The 12947-nt window shown below is 35.3% G+C and overlaps 1 protein-coding gene across 2 annotated transcripts in view; it reads left to right on the top strand.

Annotated features, from left to right (window-relative positions):
- The first annotated feature begins 288 nt into the window (after positions 1-288).
- The window catches only part of LOC150110167 (single-strand DNA endonuclease ASTE1-like), a 46267-nt gene continuing 33608 nt past the window's right edge, over positions 289-12947 (top strand). For both annotated transcript variants that reach the window (XM_090391797.1, XM_090391805.1), the window contains exon 1: positions 289-587. The gene's annotated coding sequence lies outside the window, so the exon portion shown is untranslated. The remainder of the gene's footprint in view (positions 588-12947) is intronic.

Raw genomic sequence — 12947 nt, 5'->3', positions numbered from 1 at the left:
AAATGTTTTGCTCCATATGAAGGATAGGGTGACAAAATCCCTCGCTTTCATCAAAATAAAAAATTATGCATCTTCAGCGCCCCTGATGACCTAGAAGATAAGATAACAACCATAGAATTACTGAATGATGTATGCAATTTGCTTCTGAAAAGCACTAGACAAGGCGCCTATGCTTTGATTGAGAACATTAAGAACAACCTCGTCCGATTTACAATCTAAAGTTTTTTTAAAAATTCGAAAGCGTGACACTCGCTCCCCCTAGTAGTTGTACTGTCGAAGGAGCGAGCGTGTACAATTTTTCATTGAGTGCTCACGTGATTGAAAAAAATTAAAACTTACGAGAAATAATCTTACAGATCCTGATTTTAGATATGGTGCCTAATAACACGAGAAAAAGTTTAATATTAGATTTTCTGAAAAAATTTAAATCGCCATCATCCTTAAATTTTACTCACTGAAGTACTGCATATGTTTTAGACTCCAGGAAGTTACGTTCTTAATTTGACATTTTATAATATCAAAACTAGTTCATCCTTTTTTTTTTTTTTTTGAGGTGTTTCAGGATGAAAACTCAAGAAAGTCAATAGGTATTCTTTACTTGTTTGGAAATGTTTATGAAACACAGTCATTTTTAGTTTTAGACTTTTAAAACCACATTATATATGCATGTTTTATCCCTTACCCCGACAATTATTAAAGAGAAATTACATGACAATTTAAGGAGAAGTATGATAGGTATTCTGTAAATAATGGTTAGTGTGTCAATGTAGGGTCTCCTGCAATGAGTCTTTTGACTCCATGGAGACACTGCTATAATAATAATAACATCAAAAGAAGGAGCTAGCATTAAAAGCCAGTAGCAGATAGTGTGATTTTATATTTTCTTTATTAACAAAGAGGGAGTTAGGACAGTTTTGCACATCTTAAATCATAGTAATCTTGAAATATACAATTGTGGACATCTGGGATATGATAAATTAGAATTTAACACCACCAGACAGATTACAATCGGTACAATCGGTGCTTAAGCACCGATTGTACAAAAAATAGTACACTATTTTGACTGACATTTTACCGGTCCACTAAATATCATATGCTTAATAATGCTTGGCTAAAAATAAAGTATAGATTTCACATAGCACACACACACACATACAATAATACTAATAACAGTGAAGCATTTGGTTCAGCTACATTGAACACTTGAACAAGGTTTTCAAAATTTTCCACAAGTTGACACAAATTAGATGTTACTATCATCAGTCAGATGATATTCTCCCCTCCCCATCCCCAATGAGTGTAAATTTGTAAATTGTAAAAATTTTACAAGGGGAGTTTTTCCCCTGTTAGAAACTATTTAGTTTGATGATTAACTTAAAACCAGATCCAAAGATAGAAACTGAGACATTCAGTAAATATAAAGGGATACGTGAGATTGCAAAGAATTGGATGTCTGAATATTGTAATGATAACATAAATGTTTTCATCAATTTCAAAGGTCTGTATAGCCTTGTGTGCGTCTGTATTCATAATGTTAGATGTCAGAGGAAAGACCATTATAAATTTTATTCTGTAGTTGCAAACCAGTGGAACTGTTTCAAGGCTTTTTTTTCTGTCAGTTTCAATTTAATTGATTTGTAGTGCAAGCAAGTTTTTCTTTTCTTTTAGTGTTGCATGGTGATCAGCATTCATTTTAGAAATTATGGACCTTACAACTGTGTTATGAATAACTCTTTTAATTTCCTGACGTTTCAATCTTCATATTAAGATCGTCATCTGGAGTATATGCAAATATACAAGACAAGCTGAGTTACATTACATACAGTAAGCTAGAGAAACAATGATTTGATCACAGGTTATTCTACTGGCATGACCTCTAGTGAAAAAAAAATTGCAAATTAATTAATTATTTAGAAACTACATCAAGCAAAATTCTATTTATGATAACATGAGCAAACATTCTTTCTTATAGATAGTTTTCTTTCAGTAACATTGATGTCCTATTTTTAGCATTGCAATTGTTATTTGTTATTTAGGATTATCTACAGTCCTGTTTATAGTTACTCTTAGAGAGGAAGGTTCTGTGGGTCGAATATGTGTCTTCCATATGTTTGGAATTTTTAGACATCATTATTGTTCAGATTGGGGTGGTTGATAATAATCTCGCAGGCTTCCTTAAATTTGCGTTTATACCATGTTTTGGCATGATGTAAACAACTGGTGCTTTTCCAGTCAATTCTATGTAAGGTGTTCAGGGCATGATCAGAAAGGCCAGCTTCACCGTAGTTATTATATTTATTACTATTATTATTACCTCAAGACCTCATGGATTCAAAGACTCATCTGTGAGGTCCTTTTATCACACACACATCTCATCACATCATGTCTTAAACACACTCAAACTCCTTGTAGACACCACACTCTCAGATAAGTCATTCCAATCATTCACAACTCTGCATGAAAAAAAAAAAAACCTGCCTCTCACTCCCCTACTCACACTCTACAGTTTCCAGGGATGACCTTTGGTTCTCCCCTGATCTCCCACTATTCTCTATAGAACTTCTCTACCATGATCCTATAACAACCCCTTACCAATTTGTAGGTCTCTATCATATCTCCCCTCTTCCTCCTGTCCACCAGACTGCAAATTGCATCTTCTCAATCTTTCCTCATACTCGACATTCCAGAGGTCAGAAACTACCTTAGTCAGTCGCCTTTGGATCCTTTCCAAAATTTCTTCATCCTTCTGAAAACCTGGTGACCAAATCTGGGCACAATAGTCCGTGTGTGGCCTAATCAAAGCCTTATACAACGGAACAACAATCTCCCTACTTCTACACGTCAGTGTCCTCTGCATCATTCCCAGAAGCCTTTGTGTTGTCTTCACAATTTTGCCGATGTGTCCTCTAAATTTTAGATCCTTATCCACTATCACCCCCAGATTTCTTATTTCCTCTACCTCCAACAATATATTCTCACCAAGCATAAATTCTGCATCCCATCTTTGTTTTCCAAATTTTAAAACCTTACATTTTGCAACATTGAACTCATATCCCCATTTCAGTGCCCAACCACTCCATTTATTCAAGTCTTCTTGTAAGGCCACAACATCTTCACTACTCTTTATGGTTCATCCCAACTTTGCATCATCTGCAAACAACTGAATATCTCCATCCAAATCTTTGCCATCATTAATATACAAGTTAAATAGTAATGGCCCTGAAACAGACCCCTGAGGCACTCCACTAGTGACTTTCCTTTTCCTGGATATCGCACTCCCATGCACAACTTGTTGATACCTATCAGATAGCCACTCTCCAATCCAATGCACTAGTCTAATAATCCAACCCCATCTGCTCTAGTTTGATTGTCAGCCTATCATGAGATACTCTATCAAAAGCCTTTGCAAAATCCAAGTATATTACTGTGTATCCTTCTCCTCTGTCCAAGGAAGCAGTCACTTTATTGTAATAAGTAAGTAGATTACTAAAATATGACCTCCCTTTAGCAAATCCATGCTGTCCATTAAAGATAATACCATTGCTGTCAACCCAACTCTTGATCCTAGTTCTCACAAGCTTTTCCAACAACTTAACCACAACACCTGACACACAGATAGGCCTATAGTTTGATGCTTGAGTTTTATCACCTCCTTTATGAAGTGGCACAATCTTGCCCTCCTTCCACTCCTTAGGAAACTTGACCAAGTGCAAGACTCATATTAAAAAAATATGTCAAGGCAGGTGTCAACTCCCTGGCACCTGCCTTGACATATTCCTTCAGAAAACGTGGTGATATATTATCAAGTCCCACAGCCTTATTTACATCTAGTTTACTCAACTCCCTAAACATGTCTTGCTCACTTACACTCACTCACTCCTCCCCATCATCAACTGCTCTCAATCTCTCCATGAAGTCACATTCACAAGATTGAAAGATCTTTATGAACTGCTCATTAAGTATCTCCACCACACTTTCTGCAACAGCTGTCTTTATACCATTTTCTCCAATCAATGTCATCCTTCCATAATCATTCTTTCTTTTGCTGGCTCCATATCGAAAGAACTCCCTAGGATTCTTTTTGGCTTCATTAGCTAACTGCTGTTCATACCTCTCTTTAGCTACTCTCACCAACCAAGTCACCCTCCTTGCCTGTCTTTGTAGACCTCATGAAATTTGTTATTTCCACTTCTCTTATGCTGCCTCCACAATGCCATTTTTTCTCTGTATCGCATGCTTAATCTCTTTATTCATCCATCTCACACCTACCTTATTTAATCTTCTCACCCTTGGAATATATTTAGACATTGCATCTACTAGATAGTTTTTGAAAATCCCCCATGCTGCATTGATCTCTTTTCCAGCTAACTCCTCATTCCACACTACACCCGCAAGCTGTCTCCTGAGCTCTTCATAATCACCCCCCCCTCCACCCTTTTCTCACAGGGGGTCCTTGCAGCACTTCTGGCAGTCACCCAGGTAATCACCTCATGGTCACTCTCATCAGTTGGTGGATGATTTGACACCTCATTTATAATTACATCCTCTGATGAGGTGATCAAATCCAAGACCCTTAATTTAATGTGTCGTTTATGTTCTTTTTGTCTGATAGGAATTGTGCATCCTGTTTCTCCTATATATGGTATATTACAGGTGCAATAAATACAGTATACTTCATGGTGGGCCAGCAGAGGGAGTGGGTCTTTGGATGAGTTGAGTAAGCTTTTTAATTTTGCAGGAGGTTTAAAGATGGCTTTGAGGTTGTATTTTTGTAGTATTCTATTTATTTTATCTGATGTCCCTTTAATGTAAGGAATGGTTATAGTTTTATTGTAGTTTAGTTTAACTTTGTTTTTTTATTGAGGTATTGTAGAGAATTTTCTTGATAGTGTTTTGGCTGTAATCATTTTTTAGAAAAGTATTACTGATAACTTTAAATTCATCTTTCAGTGCATGTCCATTGGAGCAGATCTTCAAAGCCGTGGTTTTTAGAGTATCAAGGAGACTAGGTGTCATTAATACTCTAAAAAACAGGGCTTTGAATATCTGCTCCAATGGACATGCAGTGAAAGATGAATTTAAAGTTATCAGCAATTCTAAAAATTGGTTACAGCCAAAACACTATCAACAAAATTGTCTACAAGACCTCAATAAAAAACAAAGATAAACCAGACTACAATAAAACTATAACCATTCCTTACATTAAAGAGAACATCAGATAAAACGAACAGAATACTTCAGAAATACAACCTCAAAGCCAACTTTAAACCTTCTTCAAAATTAAAAAGCTTACTCCAAAGACCCACTCCCTCCACTGGCCCACCCTGGAGTATACCGTATTTATTGCACCTGTAATATACCATATATAGGGGAAACAGGACGCACAATTCCTGTCAGACAAAAAGAACATAAACGACACATTAAATATAATAACTATGGCGAAGCTGGCCTTTCTGATCATGCCCTGTGAACACCTTACGTAGAATTGACTGGAAAAGCACCAGTTGTTTACATCATGCCAAAACATGGTATAAACGCAAATTTTAGGAAGCCTGCGAGATTATTATCAACCACCCCAATCTGAACAATAATGATGGTCTAAAAATCCCAGACACATGGAAGGCACATATTCGACCCACGGAACCTTCCTCTCTAAGAGTAACTATAAACAGGACTGTAGATAATCCAGGATCCTAAATCAAAAATAACAATTGTAATGCTAAAAATGGGACATCAGTGTTACTGAATCTATAAGAAAGAATGTTTGCTCATGTTATCATAAATAGAATTTTAACTTGATGTAGTTTCTAAATAATTAATTAATTTGTAATTTTTTTTTTTTTTCACTAAAGGTCATGCCAGTAGAATAACATGTGATCAAATCATTGTTTCTCTAGCTTACTGTATGTAATGTAACTCGGCTTGTCCTGTATATTTGTATATGCTCCAGATGACGATCTTAATATGAAGATCGAAACATCGGGAAATGAAAAGAGTTATTTATAACACGGTTGTAAAGTCCATAATTTCTAAAATGGAAGTAAGTTTTTCCCTTTTGAAACATGGAGTCAGCCCTGCACTCAGAAAAATTGACTGTAGATCTTTCAATAATATAACAGCTAGATGTGGCATTTATATGTCTCTCATACTGTTGTCCCAAAGCCTAGAAATTGTTGGTAGCCTAGAATTCAACTACCACTAATGGTTAAAAATGAAAACGGTTACAAACTAATTTAGTTAAAGCTAAAAGAGGTCTGCTTCTTCCTTTTGGCAAATAAACGTTGCTAGAGGATTTATTTATATCCCTATAAGTGGGAGTAGGAACAGCTGCAAAAAAACTAAGGATTATTGATAGTGATGGAAGTCACTTTTGTTTAGGGAAGGAAACACATTTTTATGAATAATAATTAACTAACTTTATTAATTATTAAATTAAATTATTATTCCAGTTCTTTGCCTTGCTCATCATGGCATTTTCATGAGCACAAAGATATACACTCTACATGTGCGCACCAGTAGGAAGGCAAAGATAGCATGAAATTAGAAAAATTCTCAAGTCCTAGCTGGCATTCTCTATGGATTGATGGATGTGGTGATGTGATCTTGCTTATTCTGCTAAGGTCTCAAATTAATTGGCTCTCGGATTTTGTGTAAAGTGTTGCAGCTATACTTATTTATTGAGAATTTTGTAGTGCTGTGGCAAGCAAATATAAATCTGAAAGGCTGTTTCTTTAATCTTCCATAGATCTGCAACATTTTCCATATGTAAATAAATGTGTCTAGCCTACCAAAATCTGGGAGATGATCATCTTTGAGACCTTCAACAGAAGAAACAAGATGGCATTACTGCATCCATAGAGGGAAATTTAGGATCTTGCCTTGTTTACATTGTTATTGTTTACTTTTCTACTGATATAGGAAGGCAAAATATTTTGCATTGCTGACAGTGGTAAAATATTGGTCTAATAATTTAATAACTAAATCAAGTTAATTATTTTCACTAGAGGTGTTTTTTACCCTCGACACCACAAGGTAAAAGAGGGTATAAGGAAGATGTGTTTTTTCCTCTAAGCAACAACTTGACAACAACCCATACTAGCATGATTAGTCAGTGACTAGTCAGTATGCAAGTCTAAAAATGTGTTTCACAATATATTTCACAATATTAAATCTTTAACAAAATCTAAATATCTGTAAAATCATAATACATAATGAAAGCTTTTTTTTAAGACTAATAACATTCACAAAACCATAATGTTGTTTTAAGGATACTTGCGACATAAGACTGAATGATATAATCACGTAATCACAAGAAAGATATTTATTTAACCAAATATTTCGGTCTGGAAATAGCAGACCATCGTCGGTGGTATTACAAGAACAGTTTAAAAAATATACAAGCTAGAATACTAACAATAGATCGTTGAAATTAGAACATGCCGCGTGATGTTATATCACTAAGTATGAAACGAAATATTTTGAAGTAGAAACATGATTGAATTTGCTATTAAAAAAAAAAAAAAAAAAAAAAAAAAAAAAAAAAAAAAAAAAATTAATGAGTAATCTTGATTAGGCTTTCCCAGATTTTTGATATAGATATGCAGTCATTACGATTCAGGTTGGGATGATGGAGCAAGGCCTCCACGCTTTCCTTGAACAAACGTTCGAACCTATAACGGGATCTATGTAAGAGGCGCGTTTTGGACCAAAGGATGCTGTGGTCAGTTTCAATCCCGTGTTGAGCCAAACCAGACTTTTCAGGTTTATTGTGAAGAATGGATGATTGATGTTCTTGGATTCTTTTTTCAAGAGAACGTCCAGTCTGTCCAAAGTAAGAGAGATCACAGTTGCAAGGAATTTGATAAACTCCAGGAAGAGATAAAGTTGAGCGTTTGTCTTTAGGAGAAGGAAAATGAGAAGACAATTTGTTAATAGGAGAATATGTAGCTGTTAAATCATATTTCTTCAAAATTCTTGCGATAGGTTCTGAAATACCGGAGATATAAGGAATAGGTACTCGACGTATTGAATCCTTGTTGTTTTGTGGAGGATTATAAGATGTAAGAAGACGTTGAATACTTTTTTCAGAAAAGCCATTGAGTTTCATGTGTTGCTGGATAGTAGAAAGTTCTTTCTGTAGATAATCAAAGGTAGAACAATTAGTTTTGGCTCTTTTGATGAGACATTTTATAATTCCTGTTTTATGACATGGATGATGGGCTGATTCTTGATGAAGTCATCAGTTTGGATAAAGACACAATTGAAAGACTTAAAACTCATTTTGCAAGACCTCCTAGATTTTATGGCCTTCCAAAAATCCATAAGATTGACTATCCTCTTCGTCCAATAGTAGATTGCATTGATTCTCCTACTTACCGTATAGCCAAATATCTAGCTAAATTACTGAAATCTTACATTGGCAACTCGAGTTCTTTTTTAAAAAACTCCTCAGATTTCTTAGAAAAATTAAAAGATGTCTCATTACAACCTACAGCTCTTATGGTTAGTTTTGATATAGAATCTTTATACACCAATGTACCTCTTAAGGAAACTTTAAAACTACTTGCTGACATCTTTCCTCAAGATATTATAAAACTATTCGATTTCGTTATACATTCTGGTTATTTCATATGTCAAAACAAATTTTATAGCCAAGTAGAAGGAACAGCCATGGGAAGTCCTCTTTCTCCAGCTTTAGCCAACTTTTATTTGGAACATTTAGAAAAAGTCCTCTTCACATCTAGTTTCCCTCTACCATCTTTTTGGGTAAGATATATAGATGACATATTTGCTATTTGGCCTCACAGTAAAAACACTTTATCTTCCTTTTTAAACAGTATTAATTCCTTACATCATCGCATAAAGTTTACTATGGAATTAGAAGAAAACAACCAGTTATCTTTTTTAGACGTTCTCCTCATCCGATCATCTTCAAATATTCTTACAACTACAGTATACAGGAAACCAACATTCACAGGTCGTTATATTCTGAAAGAATCAGCCCATCATCCATGTCATAAAACAGGAATTATAAAATGTCTCATCAAAAGAGCCAAAACTAATTGTTCTACCTTTGATTATCTACAGAAAGAACTTTCTACTATCCAGCAACACATGAAACTCAATGGCTTTTCTGAAAAAAGTATTCAACGTCTTCTTACATCTTATAATCCTCCACAAAACAACAAAGATTCAATACGTCGAGTACCTATTCCTTATATCTCCGGTATTTCAGAACCTATCGCAAGAATTTTGAAGAAATATGATTTAACAGCTACGTATTCTCCTATTAACAAATTGTCTTCTCATTTTCCTTCTCCTAAAGACAAACGCTCAACTTTATCTCTTCCTGGAGTTTATCAAATTCCTTGCAACTGTGATCTCTCTTACTTTGGACAGACTGGACGTTCTCTTGAAAAAAGAATCCAAGAACATCAATCATCCATTCTTCACAATAAACCTGAAAAGTCTGGTTTGGCTCAACACGGGATTGAAACTGACCACAGCATCCTTTGGTCCAAAACGCGCCTCTTACATAGATCCCGTTATAGGTTCGAACATTTGTTCAAGGAAAGCGTGGAGGCCTTGCTCCATCATCCCAACCTGAATCGTAATGACTGCATATCTATATCAAAAATCTGGGAAAGCCTAATCAAGATTACTCATTAATTTTTTTTTTTTTTTTTTTTTTTTTTTAATAGCAAATTCAATCATGTTTCTACTTCAAAATATTTCGTTTCATACTTAGTGATATAACATCACGCGGCATGTTCTAATTTCAACGATCTATTGTTAGTATTCTAGCTTGTATATTTTTTAAACTGTTCTTGTAATACCACCGACGATGGTCTGCTATTTCCAGACCGAAATATTTGGTTAAATAAATATCTTTCTTGTGATTACGTGATTATATCATTCAAAACCATAATGGTAGAAAGTATGAAATGAAAATGTTGGTATTAAATGAAAAATATTGTATGATTTGCTATAGATTTCTTAAAAAAAAAAAAAAAAGATTTTTATCCCTTTGTTCTTGCTTCATAGCCCTAATTACCCTAATTACAACCCACTTTTTTTTAACAATATAATGTTCCACTTGTTCTAGAGCATGCTTGGTTGGCTAAGTAGCATATTCACTCACCGCCAAACAGGCTGTGGGTTTAAATCCCATCATGATATGGATGGTTTCTGAATGTCTTTTAGATAGAAGATGAATTTCATCATCTTGGATGAGGGTCACCAATTGGAGGATTGAAATGGCTTTAAAAAAGTTCATGTTGGATCTCTAGAGCATAGTTTCCAGATTAATTATCTAATCCTTGGTCCATGCATATTACAAATAGCCTTTTGTAGATGGGATTTACATAAATAATAATATATTAAAGTGTACATACAAATAAATACAAATTAGGACATGTATCTTATCTGTTGGGTTTACCGTTTTTTTGGAGAATGAAAAAGAATTAGTTGACTTTGTTTTTTTTTCTTTAATTGTAATTATAATCTGCAAAAAGTTTTCTAAATGTATAATTAAATGTACTCCTTGGTTGAAAAGATATAGGAAACATTTATAAAGTTTTCCTTTCATTGACAGTTATCTTTTGAAATGGTTGCATTTTAGGAGAGGGAGAATAGAAAAGGCTGTTTTCAATCCCCCACCCCCATGGAAACTTGTTTTCATGAAACAGGCAAACCATCAAGATAACATTAACACACAAAAATATATTTGGTGGGTTGGTTTTGTAGTATAATATGATGTAGTGGTGATGGTGGTGGGTGGAGTTAAATAGAGTAGCCATTCATAATCAGACCTGGGATTTCATAGGTGTATCATGTAATTATACTGCAAATATGTTATAATGGATTAGTACCAACTAAATCAAATATAAAACTAAATCAGCTAATGCCTTTTATTTCCCTATAGGGAGTAGGCAAGGCTGTTTTAGCTCTCTCTGACTTCTGGAGACTAAGGGGGCAAATCAATCTCCACTGGTAGCCATCAGAGACAGCTGACTCAAGACTATCACTAATTATACATCACATTTAATGAAGAGAAGTGGCTGACAAGTGTTGCCATCTCATAGTCTCTAATCTTAACACTATATATTACTATCTGAAATATTGTGGGTTCTAGGATCAGTTTTCTTGAATTTTGGGATAAAAAACCTGAGTTTCCAGGAGAAAAAGCACTCTTGTGTCACAGATTGATTAACTTGGAAACCAGTTGAAAAATTGCTTAGAAAAAGTTCCTCTAATTCAGCGACTCTAATTGAACTTAGTTTGCCATTCTTCAAGTGGTCTAGTGATATGGATGTGCACACCACTTCCACTGAGCTACACAGGCTCCCTAGTACCAACCATGATTTGATAACTAGATATTGGAGTATAATCTTATCCTTATTCTCAAGTTTAGGTGTACTTTCTTTCTTACTCCCCCCCCTTCGTATTTTGTATTGGCCTAAATGTTAATTAATTTTTTTTTAATATTTGTTTTATATTTTCTGTTTTAATCTTGTTTCTCCATTTTTGGCAAGAACATTTCTCTTGGGATCAATTTATGAACTTAAAATTTTTATACTAATACCAGAAGTATCCGGCATAAAGGAGATGCATTGGTGGCATTGATTGCATCAGCCTGGCCAAATATTATTGGGATCCCTGGGACGTGGTTGACGGAAGATGATATAATAACAGGAATAGAGGTAGCAGGGTACAGCATTTTTTTTTTGCAGGATAAGAAGGGAAAATGCAGTGGTGGAGTGCTGCCTTTTGGAAGGGAGTGACACTAATGGTTTTTGAAAGCATATGGTGTGAGGTAGAGGTGGGCAAGACAGGATATTTAGTGGTATTTTGCTACAAGCCAAGGACGCAGAGGGTGGGGAGCAGGAGATGTTTAGGCAGTTGAGCTTGGCAAGTGCAAGAAGCATGATTATAATGGGAGATTTTAATTATAGCAGCATAAACTGGGAAGAGGAAAATGTATGTAGTAATAAGGGAATGGAATTTCTGGAATTCTTGAGGGACAGAAGTCTTAGGCAACATGTAATAGAGGGAACAAGAGATTCAAGAGTTTTGGATTTGGCCATAGCATGAATAGACATGCAGGAGTATCAAAGAAAAGGAAGCATATGTGGAATTATAAGGCAGGTGATTATAATAGTCTGGTATCAACTTGGGGAAGTTCCATGGAGGGCAGAATTGGAAGACTACGATATCATTACTGCATGAGAAATTGTGAAGGAATATTTGTTGGCAGCAATAGTAAGCCAGGGTACTCAGTATTTCACCAGCAGTTTTGAGAGAATGTGCTAAAGAACTGACAGCTCCTTTGACCTAGCTTTTCATGGGAAAGGTACCCAAGGAATGGAAGAAAGGTTAAGATAGTACCATTGCATAAGGGTGGTAGCAGATTGGATATGTCTAACTGGACAGGCCAGTTTGTGTTTCATCAGTAGTTGTAAAGTTCTTGGAGAAATTAGTGAGGGACCATATATAACGTTGGGCAGATGAGGGTAATGTTATCTGTGCGAGTCAACAAGGATTTGTTAAGGGGCACTCTTGTTTAGTAATAGAATAGCCTTTTATAATAAAATGACAATAGCAGTTGGTGAGGGAAAGGCATATACTGCCTTTTTTTTTTTTTTTTTTTTTTTGATTTTGCAAAGCCATTTGACAGGTTGCACACAATAAGCTGATATTTAAGTTGCAGCACATGGGTTTAGATGTCGGCTTAGTCAACTGGATTCAGAATTGGCTGTCTGATAGGTATCAGAGAGTTTCTATCAAGGGGCTATATCAAGGAGGCAGAAGGTTACAAGTGGGGTCCCACAGAGCTCAGTACTGGGACCTGTATTGTTTAACCTTTATATCAGTGACATTGTCAATGGATTGCAGGGGGATATTCAGTTGTTTGCAGATGATGATGTCAAGCTGGAAAGGTTTATTAG

This window comes from Typopeltis vanoorti, chromosome 1, assembly GCF_054136105.1.
Source record: "Typopeltis vanoorti isolate ZY-2024b chromosome 1, IOZ_Tvanoo_1.0, whole genome shotgun sequence".
NCBI lineage: Eukaryota > Metazoa > Arthropoda > Arachnida > Uropygi > Thelyphonidae > Typopeltis > Typopeltis vanoorti.
This window is presented reverse-complemented; position numbering and strand designations above follow the sequence as displayed.